The sequence below is a fragment of the Bubalus kerabau genome, chromosome 2, assembly GCF_029407905.1.
Source record: "Bubalus kerabau isolate K-KA32 ecotype Philippines breed swamp buffalo chromosome 2, PCC_UOA_SB_1v2, whole genome shotgun sequence".
In the NCBI taxonomy this organism is placed as follows: domain Eukaryota; kingdom Metazoa; phylum Chordata; class Mammalia; order Artiodactyla; family Bovidae; genus Bubalus; species Bubalus kerabau.
This window is the reverse complement of record NC_073625.1, coordinates 163,636,332-163,649,426: the sequence shown is the minus strand read 5'-3', so window position 1 is coordinate 163,649,426 and position 13,095 is coordinate 163,636,332. Positions and strand designations below refer to the sequence as shown.

Below are 13,095 nucleotides of genomic sequence, written 5' to 3'. Positions count from 1 at the left end.
GTTTGGGGCATCTGAGGTTTTCTCCAGGATGTCTTTTTAAGGAAGGAATTTGCTGGGAGACAGTGGTGGAAGACGTTCTGTTTTGTTTTTGTATACAAGATGTTTTTGTAACAAGATGTTTTTGTATATAAGATGGCCGAGGGAGTGTTGCAGGCAGAGAAGTAGGGTGGTGAACATGGTCTGTTTGGGGACTGGAAAGTTGAGGGAGACTGGAGTGGAGGGCGTCTGGAATGTGCACATGCCCACAAGGTCAGGGAGGACCCTAAATGGCTTTTGCTGGGCTGTGGCTGCTAACCAGGTGTGGGTGCTGGCAGGCATGGCCTCGGCACAGGCCTCAGTCTGAGTCTCTCAGTACAGGAGCTCTGGGCAGCTGAGTCTCGCCTCACCCAGGCCATCTTGCCCCACGGCCAATCTCTGGAACAGCTGACAGGCCCAGGAGGGTATGTCCTTCACCCTTCTTGAATGCCCCAGAGCATGCTGTGCAATCTGCTGCGGATGTGTGTTTCTGTTTTCTTTGTTCGGAAGCAGTCCTGCTGTGGGGGTCTTTATGCTGAGCCCATCCCGCTGTGGTCACCATACTGCTCCTGGCTCAGGGACAGGCCAGTCACTTTACAGTGGGGCAGGGTGACTGGTAGCTGCCCCATCAAGCGGACCCCATCTTGGGGACTTGAAATTAAAAGACACACAGAGATGGCAGCAGACAGAAGCAGTGAGGACGAGACAAGGCGAGCAGAGGGAAGCAGCGTTGCTGATGGAAGGACGAGCAGGGAGATGGTGGTTGAGTCCCAATGATGTGGCCGTACCAGGACCTGTGAGACAGTGAAGGATCCCCAGAGAGCCCTGGAGGGTCTTTTTGTTTCTGAACTAAACCCCAACCCTCACCCCCACTCTGATCTCCTGCCCCCGCAACGGCCAGTTCAACTGGAGGTCAAAGGACAAGGCAGTTACGAGGATACAAAACCCAGAGGTCAGCCTGCCAGGGCCCAGGGCAGGTGGTGAAGGGTAGGGGCAGAGGTACAGCCCTTGGAGCCTGTCTAGCACCCATGCCGGCTGAGGGGGCTGTGACGGTGGTGACAGTAAGTGCCTGTCCCTTAAGACTCAGGAGGTCTCCATTCCTTGCAAGCAGAGCAGCCCGACACAGCACAGTAGGGAGGGCCACTTGGTCTCCTGGTTCCCAGAACGTCCTCCTACATGCCCACAGAGGGCCAGTACTTGTCATCAAGGCCTCTGCTGGGCCATGGCTGAAGGAACCCCAGAGATACATCAGGCCTTCTTAGTTACATTGTGAGCTGTTTGATTCACCATGTAGCTATATTTAGGAATGAAGACTCTCACAAGGACTCTTTCCCTGTATTTATCTACCCAAGTTTATTCTGTCAAATCAAAAAGAACGCTCTGAGTACCCTTCCCCCCACCCCCCCCAAGTTGAAAAAAAGAGATAAAAAAAAGAAACATACACCAGCTCTCTCAGGGCAGCTGGCCTCCTGCAGGAACCAGCTGAAACTCCAGGGAACAAGAGCAGAAAAGCAACTTGAGGTTCAGAATGCTGAGTCATATAGAGCATGTGCTGGCTGCTGTGGGAGGTGATTAGGGAAGAAAATTGCTGTGTGTGTGTGAGAGAGAGAGAGAGAATATTTACGAGGAGGAGGTGTGGACTGGAAGGCGGTGCCCAGCTTGGATCAGACCAGACCAGACTCCTCTCTGGGGCCCTTGTTTACTCAGCCAGTTGTGCCAGACCCTGGGCTTCCCCGAGCTCACTGTTGTAACATCCCTGTGGTGTCATCCCTGTTGTCCAGTTCAGGACCCTGGGGCTCCAAGCTCCCAAAGCCAGCTATGGAAGTGACAGTCACTCAGTCGTGTCCAACTCTTTGATCCCGTGGACTGTAGCCCCCCAGGCTTCTCTGTCTATGGAATTCTCCATGCAAGAATACTGGAGTGGGTTGCCATTCCCTTCTCCAGGGGATCTTCCTGACCCAGGGATTAAACCTGGGTCTCTTGCATTGCAGGCAGATTCTTAACCAGCTGAGCCACAGGGGGAAGCCCTAAGAGCCACAGGGGAAGCCCTAAGATATGGATGTTGGTTGATATTGTCAGGGTTAAAGTGAAGCAACAAACATATTTGTCAGAATTTCACTAGTTCACCCACTTCATCAAGGATATGAGTGACTTTTTTTGCCGAATTGGGTAAGAGTTTTAGAATCCTGGGAAAGTATTTCCTCATTTTTTTGTTCTATTTGCAATGTAATGGATCCCAAAGGTGACACACTTTTAAGTGAATGCGGCACTATTAACACTTTCTCTTTCACTTTCTTAGATCTAGATAACAAGACAAGAAATAAAACCCCAGTCTGTAGCATTTGCCAATTTCTGTGGTATAAATATTCCTACTATGGCACATTTCAAATTACCGACACGACACTGCTGAGAGTGATGCAGATTTGGCAATAGAAAGGCAGAGCACGCCTTTTATAGTATTTTCACCATACAGATACAATAGATGTAAATAACCAGAATAGCCTAGGTAGTAGTTAGATGTAGCAATATAATTGGGAATGTGTGAGTATTTAACACTTTTGTGTTTAATATAATTTATTAAATTACAAATTGCTGTAACTTAGTTTTTAATAAGAGCTATGTTTATCACCTGGGTCTCCAGATTCTTCAGAAATTCTCTCACCACTGGTGTGTGTCAGCTCCAGTAAGTACATCAGATTGTAGCCTTATCTTAAAACCCGGAAAGTCGCACATGCACCATGTAGAGCGAACATCCTGAATCATTTCTGTTATTTTCAGATGTACACACACCACTATGCCCCACCTCAGTGGAATAGCAGAGCTTGTCTCGTCTTACTTCTCTAACTTCGTGTCCTGTACTTTACTTCTCACTGACTGTGCTGCCTAGATATTCCTCGAACACACTGGGCTTGTCCACCTCAGGACTTCAGCACTTGCTATTTTCCTGGCCTAGAGTCTTCCTCCAGCAGTCTGCATGGTTCATTCCCCTACCTCCTTCAGATCTTTGTTCAAATGTCACCTTTTCGGTGAGGTTTTCCCTGCCCACCTTGCTTACAAGGTTCCTCCTTTCTGTTCCCCTGCTGACCATCTCTCTTCCTTACTTTATTTTTCTCCCTAGTGTCAATTACTTTTAATGTATCACACTGTACAAAATCCTCCTATTTATTCATTTTCTCTATTGCCTGTTTCATCCATGAGGATGTAAGCAGTTCAAAGGCTAGATTTTTTTTTGCATGTTTTGCTGGATCCTATGTGTAGAGAACAGTGCCTAGCACAGGATAGGTGGTCAATATATATTGTGTAAATAAATGATTGAACAGTAGATGCCCAGTAAATATGTATTGAATAAACAGATAAATGTTGCCTCAAGTTCTGGAGGCATCAGATTACCAGGGGGGGATTTTAAAACTGTATGTTGTATGTATGTGTGTATATATATGTGTGTGTGTGTGTGTGTGTATGAGAGCTTTATTGAGACGTAGTGTTCACCCACTTGATGCTTACAACTTAATGGCTTTTAAAAATTATTGATTTATTACTATTTATTGATGATTTATTGATTAATTATTTGTTTACTGAGCAGCTGAACAACAACAACAAATTGATTCCTTCCACTATATGGATTCCGTTTTTGGCTGTGCTGGATCTTTGTGGCTGCATGTGGGCTTTCTTTAGTTGCATCAAGGAGGTGTTACTCTTCATTGCAGTGCAAAGGCTTTTCATTGTGGTGACTTCTCTTGTTGTGGAGCACAGGTTCTAGGGTACGTGGGTTTCAGTAGTTGTGGCACATGGGATTGGTTGCCCCACAGCATATGAGATCTTTTTGGATCAGGGGTCGAATCCATGTCCCCTGCACTGGCAGGCAGATTCCTAACTACTGGACCACCAGGGAAGTCCAGACAATTCAGTGGTTTTTTTAGTGTTTTCAGAGTTGTGTGAGCATCAGTGATACCAATTTTAGAACATTTTTATCACTCCAAAAAGAGCCTCATGCCCATTAGCGGTCACTCTCCATTGCTTCCAAATCCCCCCAGCCCTAAGCAACCATTAATTTACCTCCTGTCTTGGTAGACTTGACTGTTCTGTACAGTTCATGCATATGGACTTGTACAACATGTGACCTTTCATATCTGGCTTCTTTCACTTAACATAGTGTTTCCAAGGTTCATCTATGTTATGGCATATATTAATACTTCTTTATATTGGTAAATAATATTCCACTATATGGATATATCAAGTTTTATTTATTCATTTGTCAATTGATGTATGTTCAGGTTTGTTCCATTTTGGGGGCTATAATAGATAATGCTACTATGAACATTCATGTACAAGTTTTTGTGTGGGTATATGTTTTCATTTCTGTTAGATATATACCTAGAAATAGAATAGTTGGGTCATAGAAACTCTAAGTTTACTATTTTAGAGAACTACCCATCATCTATGTAGATTTCCAATTTCTTCCCATCCTCAGCAATTCTTGTTAGTATCTGTTGGTTCTATTATAGTCATATTCTCAGTTCAGTCACTCAGTTGTGTCCAACTCTTTGAGACCCCATGAACTGCAGCACGCCAGGCCTCCTGTCCATCACCAACTCCTGGAGTCCACCCAAACCCATGTCTATTGAGTCAGTGATGTCATCCAACCATCTTATCCTCCGTTGTCCCCTTCTCCTCCTGCCCTCAATCTTCCCCAGCATCAGGGTCTTTTCATATTAGGAGGTATGAAGTCATGTGTTAATTTGGTTTGCAGTTCTTTTTTCTAAATGAAATATACTTGATTTACAATATTGTGTTAGCTTTAGATAGATGTACAACACAGTGTCTTGGCTATTGTAAATAGAGCTGGTTTACATTTCTTTGGTGACTGACGATGCTGAGCATCTTTTCATGTGCTTATTGGCTATTTGCATGTCTTCTTTGGAGACATGACTTTGCCAGTTTTTAAATTTGGGTTGCCTTTTTGTTGAGTTGTAAGAATTCTTTATATATTTTGCATACTACACTTATTAGATATATCATTTGCAAAAATTTTTGTGCACTATTTTTCACTCTCTTCTTGATGGGTGTTCTTTAAAGCACAAGTGTTTTCATTTTGATGATGCCTTTTTTACCTCAGTTTGCTTTTGTGTCTTGTGCTTTTGCTGTCACATCCAAAAACAATCACTTAACCCAAGATTATAATGGTTTACACCTAGGTTTTCTTCTAAGAGTTTTATAATTTTTGCTCTTACATTTAGGTCTTTGATTCATCTTGAGTTAGATTTAATGCATGGTGTGAGGTAGGGATCCAACTTAATTCTTTTGCATGTACATATCTAATGGTCCCAGCACAATTTGTTGAAAAAGCTATTTTCACCTATTGAATTGTCTTGGCATCGTTGTCTAAAACAAGGGGAGATTTTAAATCAGATTTTTGTGATTAGATTTATTTATTTGTGATTTATTTTCCTGGAAGCATTGAGAAGTCTAGTTAAAGTCTATTTATGTAGAAGGCAGGAAATGCTTTCAAACTATTTTAAGAATAAAGGGAATGCTCTTAATGCCTAGACTGTGATTTTTTCAAAATGTTTTACCTTTTTTTTTTGAAACTGAGGTATAATTACATATAATATTTTATTAGTTTTAGGTATACAAAGGAATGTTTCAGTATTGCAAAACGACCACTGAAATAGCTCTGTTTAACATTTGTCACCATACATGGTTATAAAACTTTTTTTCTTGTAATGAGAACTTTTAACATTTACTCTTGTAGTAACTTTCCTATATGTAATACAGTATTATTGACTGTGTGCTTCCCAAGTGGCTCAGTGGTAAAGAATCTGCCTGCTAACCAGGAAACTTGAATTTGACCCCTGGGTCAGGAAGATCCCTTGGAGAAAGAAATGGCAACCCACTCTAGTATTCTTGCCTGGAAGATCCCATGGACACAGGACCCTGGGCTACAGTCCATGGGGTCACAAAGAGTCGGACACTACTTAGCTAGTAAACAACAACAACAATTGTAATTATTATTAGTAACTATTGTCACTATGCTATAGATTGCTTTCCCATGACTTATCTATGTTGTAACTTTTGACCCCCTTCACCCATTTCGCCCACCCTCAACTCCTTTCTCTGGCAACCACAGATCTGTTCTCTGAACCTATGAGCTTTTTAAATTTTTGTTTTCATTTTTAGATTCCACATTATAAGTAAGATCATGTACTTGGCTTTCTCTGTCTGACATTTCATTTTGCATAATACCCTCCAGATCTGTCCATGTTGTCACAAATCTCAAAATTTCACCCTTTATCATGGCTGAATAATATTCCATCGTGTACATGTACCACTTCTTTTTCATCCATTCATCGATCAATGGACATTTAGGTCATTTCCATGTCTTGGCTAGTGTAAAAATACTGCAATAAGCATTAGATAGTGATCTTGAATTATTATTTTCTACTAAAAGAAACCAAGGTCCCTTGGAGACATAATTGATTCTAGGTTGAGGGCAGGAAAAGCTTGGAACAACAAAGACTGCTGTCTGTGGCCATGTCAAAAGGACTCAGAAACCAAGCTACATAAGCATTCACTAGGCCAAGATGGAATGGTGATTATTAACAAGAATAATAACTACAGTGGACTGAAATGCATTAAAAATGTTTAAATCCATGATTCATAGTGATGTTTTAAAAATATTTCTTCACTGGTTACTTTTGGAGGATGCCAAGAAATCACCTCATTATTTTGTAAATTGATGGAGGAAAATAAGTGCCCCTCCAAAGTGTACCCTATGGTAACCAAATAGCTGAAAAGAAGAAGTTTCTGTAAAAGTTTTCCAGCTATTGAAGGAATGATAGGTTTGGAATGTCATTCTGTAATCCCTAATAAATGAATATGGGCCATCAGAGGCTGATAATATCATCTAAATAGAGAAAGAGGGAGAGAAAGAGAGAGAGAGAGAGAAAGGGGAGGGAGAAAGGAAAAGGAGGAGAGAAGGAAAAGATTATTTTGTCCTTCCTACTGTGGAAGTACACAGTACCCCCACACCTATGAAACAGGTTAAAAAAATAAAACAGAACTTCCCTGGTGATACAGGGGATAGGAGTCCACCTGCCAATGCAGGGGACACTGGTTCAATTCCTGGTCCAGGAAGATTCCACATGCCACGGAGCAACTGAGCCCGTGTGCCGCAACTACTGCCCCGAGTGCTGCAACTACCGAAGCCCGTGCACCCAGAGCCTGTGCTCTGCATCAGGGGAAGCCACTGCAGTGAGAAGCCTGTGCACTGCGACAAAGAGCAGCCCCCACTCACCTCGCTAGAGAAAGCCCGAGTGCAGCAACAAAACCCAGCATAGCCATAATGAAAGAAAGGAAGGAAGCTAGCTAGCTTCCCTGGTGGTCGAGTCCACCTGCCGATGCAGAAGACATGGGTTCAATCTCTGATCCAGAAAGATCCCACGTGCTGAAGAGCTGCTGAGCCTGTGTGCCACAATTGAACCTCTGCTCCACAGTTTGTGACTCACAACCACTGAGCCCATGTGCCGCAACTACTGAAACCCCCACACCCTAAAGCCTGTGCCATACAACAAGAGAAGACACCACAATGAGAAACCCATGGACTGCAGTGAAGAGTAGCCCCCAGTCACTGCAACTGTATAAAAAGTCTGAGCAGCAACAAAGACCCAGCACAGTCAAAAATACATACATACATACATAAATTAAATAGGAATCTAATTAAGCCTCTTGTCCTAACTACTCATTGAAAGAAAATACAGGAAGCAGAGGAATATGTTAAATGATATTCTGGGGAGATAATGAAACTATAGGAAACTCTGTTGTAGGAAGCCTGAGTTTCTGAATAAATAATTTCATGAAAATAAAAGAGATGGAAGGAGAATCTATGGATTCTATAGATTAAGAGATGTAACCATCAGTTCAGTGTAAGACTCTAACATGGATCCCAGTTCAAGTAAAGGATCCCAATGCAGAGTATACATGGACCAGAGAAACATGTACATTGACTGGATATTTGATTATATTAAGGAGTTATCACTAATTTTTATATGTGTCATAGTAGTATTGTTATATACCCTGAAGTATTGTTATATACTCTGAAGCCATTGTCATATACTTTAAAGTCCTAGTTTTTCTGCACTTAAATATATACATATATACCCACACACATACATACATGCATACATATATATATATAGAGAGAGAGAGAGAGAGAGAGATGAAATGATATAATGCCTGGGATTTGATTGGAAAAATCCACCTGTGGATGTAGGTGAGGGTATAGATGAAGTAATATTGGCCAATAATTGAGAACTATTGAAGTTGGTGATGGGTTATTATTCATTCTTCCTTGTTTTGATAATGTACATAATAAAAGGTTTTGAATAAAAACACCAGCTTCCTCCACCTCTCTGGGCCTGCTGATGCCCATTCCCTCATCCTGGCACAGCCCCACTGGAATCCCAGGGCTGTGGGGCTACAGGGCCTACCACTGGCTGACTTCCACTCTCCTAAGAGAATCTGGTGGATTGAGCTCAGCCAGTGAACAGCCGGCCTGGGGTCATGTCAGGTGTGGCTTGTTTTGTGACCTTGTGTGTGTGTGTGTGTAATTACTGGGGGTTCGCATGGAGATTTCCAGGAACTATGGGCTTGGAAAGTCTCTCGAAGAAGATTTCATTGTGGGCAGCGTTGGCCATGAAGTTTAGCTATGGATGGATTTGAGAAAGGAGAGACTTGAATTAGAAGACCTGACGGGACACTGTTGAACTCAACAGATATTCACTAGGCACGTTCTCCACATGTGGCCTTGGGTTAGGCACTGGAGATGCAGGGATAAAGGAAAGGTGAGAGATGGAAAACTGTACAAAAGGGATGGTGAGGTGGTCAAGGCTAGATCCAGGCACTGAGTGGATTGGGATTGGTGGGGGAGAGGAGGCCCCTCTTTCCTTTCACATTCGCCCTACAGCATCAGCCCCATCCTGTCCACCTCTCAAAGCCCATTGCACACACTCCTCCAGGAAGCATTTTCTGACCCCCCACGCCCTTTGAACTCCACAGCAGTTTTTATATCTTTTTAGTTTGTGTTGTAATGATATAGTTTATGTAGTTGTAGTTGTGTCTTTTGTGTTATTGTAATACTGGTCATAGCAAACACCCTCTTCCAACAACACAAGAAAAGACTCTACACATGGACATCACCAGATGGTCAACACTGAAATCAGATTGATTATATTCTTTGCAGCCAAAGATGGAGAAGCTCTATACAGTCAGAAAAAAGAAGACCAGGAGCTGACTGTGGCTCAGATCATGAACTCCTTATTGCCAAATTCAGACCTAAATTGAAGAAAGTAGGGAAAACCACTAGATCATTCAGGTATGACCTAAATCAAATCCCTTATAATTATACAGTGGAAGTGAGAACTAGATTTAAAGGACTAGATCTGATAGACAGAGTGCCTGATGAACTCAGGACGGAGGTTCATAACATTGTACAGGATACAGGAATCAAGACCATCCCCAAGAAAAAGAAATGCAAATAAGCAAAATGGCAGTCTGGGGAGGCCTTACAAATAGCTGTGAAAAGAAGGGAAGTGAAAAGCAAAGGAGAAAAGGAAAGATATACCCATTTGAATGCAGAGTTCCAAAGAATAGCAAGGAGAGATAAGAAAGCCTTCCTCAGCGATCAGTGCAAAGAAATAGAGGAAAACAATAGAATGGGAAAGACTAGAGATCTCTTCAAGAAAATTAGAGATACCAAGGGAACATTTCATGAAAAGATGGGCTCAATAAAGGACAGAAATGGTATGGACCTAACAGAAGCAGAACATATTAAGAAGAGGTGGCAAGAATACACAGAACTGTACAAAAAAGATCTCCTTGACCTAGATAATCATGATGGTGTGATCACTCACACTCACCTAGAGCCAGACATCCTGGAAGGTGAAGTCAAGTGGGCCTTAGGAAGCATCACTATGAACAAAGCTAGTGGAGGTGATGGAATTCCAGTTGAGCTATTTCAAGTCCTAAAAGATGATGCTGTGAAAGTGCTGCACTCAATATGCCAGCAAATTTGGAAAACTCAGCAGTGGCCACAGGACTGGAAAAGGCCAGTTTTCATTCCAGTCACTAAGAAAGGCAATGCCAAAGAATGCCCAAACTACCGCACAATTGCACTCATCTCACATGCTAGTAAAGTAATGCTCAAAATTCTCCAAATCAGGCTTCAGCAATATGTGAACTGTGAACTTCCAGATGTTCAAGCTGGTTTCAGAAAAGGCAGAGGAACCAGAGATCAAGTTGTCAACATTTGCTGGGTCATGGAAAAAGCAAGAGAGTTCCAGAAAAACATCTATTTCTGCTTTATTGACTATGCCAAAGCCTTTGACTGTGTGGATGACAATAAACTGTGGAAAATTCTGAAAGAGATGGGAATACCAGACCACCTGACCTGCCTCTTGAGAAATTTGTATGCAGGTCAGGAAGCAACAGTTAGGACTGGACATGGAACAACAGACTGGTTCCAAATAGGAAAAGGAGTACATCGAGGCTGTATATTGTCACCCTGTTTAACTTCTATGCAGAGTACATCATGAGAAATGCTGGACTGGAAGAAACACAAGCTGGAATCAAAATTGCTGGGAGAAATATCAATAACCTCAGATATGCAGATGATACCACCCTTATGGCAGAAAGTGAAGAACTAAAGAGCCTCTTGATGAAAGTGAAAGTGGAGAGTGAAAAAGTTGGCTTAAAGCTCAACATTCAGAAAACCATGGCATCCGGTCCCATCACTTCATGGGAAATAGATGGGGAAACAGTGGAAACAGTGGCTGACTTTATTTTGGGGCTCTAAATCACTGCAGATTGTGATTGTAGCCATGAAATTAAAAGACACTTACTCCTTGTCAGGAAAGCTATGACCAACCTAGACAGTATATTAAAAAGCAGAGATGTTACTTTGTCAACAAAAGTCCGTCTAGTCAAGGCTATGGTTTTTCCAGTAGCCATATATGGATGTGAGAATTGGACTATAAAGAAAGCTGAGCACTGAAGAATTGATGCTTTTGAACTGTGGTGTTGGAGAAGACTCTTGAGAGTCCCTTGGACTGCAAGGCAATCCAACCAGTCCGTCCTAAAGATCAGTCCTGGGTGTTCATTGTAAGGACTGATGTTGAAGCTGAAACTGCAATACTTTGGCCACTGGATGGGAAGAGCTGACTCATTTGAAAAACCCTGATGCTGGGAAAGATTGAGGGCAGGAGGAGAAGGGGACGACAGAGGATAAGATGGTTGGATGGCATTACTGATTCAATGGACATGAGTTTGGGTAGACTCTGGCAGTTGGTGATGGACAGGGAGTCCTGGCGTGCTGCAGTTCATGGGGTCGCAAAGAGTAGGACATGACTGAACAACTCAACTGAACTGAATGTACATCCTCATCTTTTGCTTTCAGACTTCTGCTGGGCTGCAGAGTCCCTATCTCAGCCACATCTGTAGGCTGGCTGGGCTGTTGGAAGGGCTAGAGTCCTGGGTTTGAATCCCATTTTCACCACTTGCAAACTGTGACTTTGAGCCAAATCCCTTAGCCTCCCTGAGCTGCTTCTTTCTTTGTTAATGGGAACGATACTGGTCACCTCAAAGTGTTTTGTGAGGATTAAATTCTATCAGGGATGTAAAAGCACGGGACTGGGCACAGATCAATTGACTGATGTGTCTTAAATGAGTAGAAATGTTAGGCCTTGAAGGGTGAGAGGCATTAGCATAGCTGGAAAGATAAGAAAGGTCAGGGAAAGTGAAGTGCCTGCCCAGCAGTATGCCTCCCTCCAGAAACAGGTGAGAGGGTGGGTTGGCTAGGCAGAGGGTCAGCACTCATGTCACTCTGGATGGGATGTCTTTTCCTGTTGTTGCAGAAGCCACTGTAATTCTAGGACTTGGGTAGCCCCATGTGCTTGTCTGGTGTAATGGAAAATCTGCCCTCTGGGCTGCACTGTGCCCCTTACTTGATATCATTGCCCCAGCCACTGGTAACTTGAGCAGGACATGGCACTTGGCTCTCAGGGAAGTACAGTTTGACATTCTCCTCAGTAGCATTCCATAAGCAACCCCTCTGTTCTACCTGAGTCCAATATTCTCTTGGGGGTGGGCATTGTGACACCACATTCTCTGGGATTTCCCCCGACTTGAAAAAAAAACACCACTTTTTTGTTTATTTGGCTGTGCTGGGTCTTAGTTGCAGCACCCAGGATCTTCAATCTTCATTGCAGCACTCAGGATCTTTAGTTGTGGCATGTGGGGTCTAGTTCCCTGACCAGGGATCAAACCCGGGCCCCCTGCATTAGGAGCGCAGAGTCTTAGCCACTGGACCACCAGGGAAGTCTTAGGATTTCCCCCAACTTTGACAGCCGCTCCTGGAAGTCTCCTTTCCCGTCTCTGGTTCCTCATGTCACCTCCACAAGGTTGGCAGTTTTGGGACACAGGACTGAGTCACTCCCTCATTTCCATGCGCATCACTCCCCAGGTCTTCTCCCCCCACCCCACAGCTCAGATACCCTATAGATGCTGATGGCCCCAAGTGCTCCCTCCAGTCTGGCCTCCCTCACAACTCCAGACTCAGATAAACATCTGTGTGCTTGTTGCCTTCAACCACGAGTCTCTCTCTGGCTTTCTCCTCTGAACCAACCCTTTCCTGTCTCTTTCATCTCAGTAAATGGAACTTAGTTACTTAGGATAAACACCTAGGAGTGGCCACCTTTGGCTCTTTTCCTTTCTCTTATTCCTATAACCACTTCTCCACCCCATCTCCCCATCCAATCCTTTAGTAAGGCCTGTTGACTCTCCCTTTAAAACACGGCCCCCAGTTACCCCCTTCTCTTTAGCTCTCCCATTCTTGTCCAGGCCAAAATCATGCTGCCCCTTAACTGATGCAGTAGCTTCCTGGATGCTTCATTCCTTCCTGAATGCATCCCCTATACTCATGTTTCTTCACAAAGTAGCTCGAGCTAGTCTTAAAAATCGAAATCGTGCCATTTACGCTCCTTCTTAAAATTCTTCAGTGACTTCCTCTTGCTGGAAAGAAATCTAGTC

At 43.3% G+C, this 13,095-nt stretch overlaps 1 non-coding gene across 1 annotated transcript; it reads right to left on the bottom strand.

The window, feature by feature from the left end:
- Positions 1 to 12,311: 12,311 nt before the first annotated feature.
- On the bottom strand, positions 12,312 to 12,384 carry TRNAR-CCU (transfer RNA arginine (anticodon CCU)). The gene has a single exon. It is a non-coding gene; the product is annotated as a tRNA-Arg (tRNA).
- Positions 12,385 to 13,095: the final 711 nt, after the last annotated feature.